This window comes from Schistocerca gregaria, chromosome 8 (genome assembly GCF_023897955.1).
Source record: "Schistocerca gregaria isolate iqSchGreg1 chromosome 8, iqSchGreg1.2, whole genome shotgun sequence".
Lineage (NCBI taxonomy): Eukaryota > Metazoa > Arthropoda > Insecta > Orthoptera > Acrididae > Schistocerca > Schistocerca gregaria.
The window spans coordinates 206,150,510-206,152,458 of NC_064927.1; positions in this window are offsets into that span (position 1 = coordinate 206,150,510).

The window sequence follows — 1,949 nt, forward strand, 5'->3', positions numbered from 1 at the left end:
AATGAAACCAGGTACATGTTCAATTCAATGAAATAAAGGAATAAAAAAGAGCCTTCAAAGAAAAAATTTGGGTTGTAGAAGAGGAAGATGGCACACTTTTACACAAACAATGGCAAGCCCAGGATGGAATAACAATATAAAATTGATAGATTGCTACACGTCACATAGAGGAAGTGTTTAGTTACAGACAGACACAATGAAAATACTGCTAAATGAAAAAGAGAGAGAGAGAGAGAGAGAGAGAGAGAGAGAGAGAGAGAGAGAGAGACAGACAGAGAGACAGGAATGGCTTTTTTGTTTTTTTGTCCAAAAGCTAAATGTTTAGATGTCTTTCCTTTGTGTCTGTCTGCAACTCAACACCTCTAAGCCAATATAGAACTAGCTGATGATCATTGAAAAACATACTGCAACAAATTGTACATGGGTAACATTGGGAAACTTGGTTGTGCAAACATTCCACTGGAGAAAGGAACCACCTTCATAAAAGAAGTTTAAAAAGCTATAGCTAAATTAAAAAAACAACCAATCACCTGGATCTGTCCTTATTACTGCCAAAGTGGTCAAGGAATCTGGAAATCAGGGTATGAAAACATGTGTGAAATGCAGCATAGGAGAATGGACCATTTGAGTAATGATTCTGTTTCATAAGAAAGGAACCCACAACATTGATTTCACATGTCAATTAGATTCATCTAAATTTCACCCATGAACACTGCGAGCGTGCTTAGATACAGTAATACTGCCAGAGAAATCTGCGTGTGTGTATAATGAAGGAACACAAGAATAGACTCTCATAGTCAGACAGCTAATTGAGAAATGTAGAGAATTCAGTACCCCTTGAGTTTCTAGGACTATAGCGAGGCTCTAGGAAAGACATCTGACGGTGTTTGATGGAAAGAACTGTGGAACATGATAGCAGAAATGGGTGTTTCTGGTCTCCTTATTACCCTTATCGGAAATCTCTATCTTTATAACAAAGCAGAAATCAGACTAGATAAGACAATTTAAAGTCCTTTTGAGCTGTGGAAAGGAGTTATGCACGAGTACTTCCTGGCAAATCGAGGTGCTGACCCAGACTGAAAGACACTAGTCTAACCGGTTGATGTGTTTAGAAGTGCTTGATTTATGATGATGAAGAAAGCCACCTGGTCTTCCCCATTCAGTACAAACTCTGGAAAATGGAGATAGAATGAGAAGAGCAATTCTTACTATTCCAGAATGACCTGCTAGGTGACAGGCCATAGGACTGGCTACATTCTGTCATTCACTTTATGACATCTTATATGATGATCTCAAATTTCACCCATGCAAAAGAATGACTATCCGGTAGCTAAGTGAAAGAGATTTTGTGCAACAAAAAGAGTTTGTGGCATAATGGATGCCATTTTTACAGAAGATGCAGGTACCCTAATAATGATGAGTGATGAAGCCTATTTCCATCTAGAGGCTTATGCTGATATACAGAATTGTCAGTACAGGGTGTCAGAGAATATGTGCAAACTAAACCTAAAACCTCTCCACAGCTCAAAAGTAAGTGTGTGATGTGATGTAATATCTTCAAGCTAGGGATTGTTGGTCATGACTTAAAGAGGGGGGAACCACAAAGTGCCACATTGAAATTTTAAGTAAATTCCTTCATCCTGAACTGGAAAGGCATCAGGTGAACATGATACAAGAAATATTGTTCCAAGAGAATGGTGCCACAGTTCACATGGTAGAGAGTCTATGGACATGGTTCAACACACAAGCTCTCCCAATCTATGATTTATGACTTCTTTTTATGGGTTACCTGAAACTGAGAGTGTATGTAAATGAATGCCACATAATTTATAGCCTGAAAATTTCCATTCATCAAGAAATTGAAGAAGTGTTGAATGAAATGTTGAAAAAAAGCTATGCAAAGCTTTCAGGAGAGGCTCTAAATTTGCATCTGTTGAGAAAGATGTGAT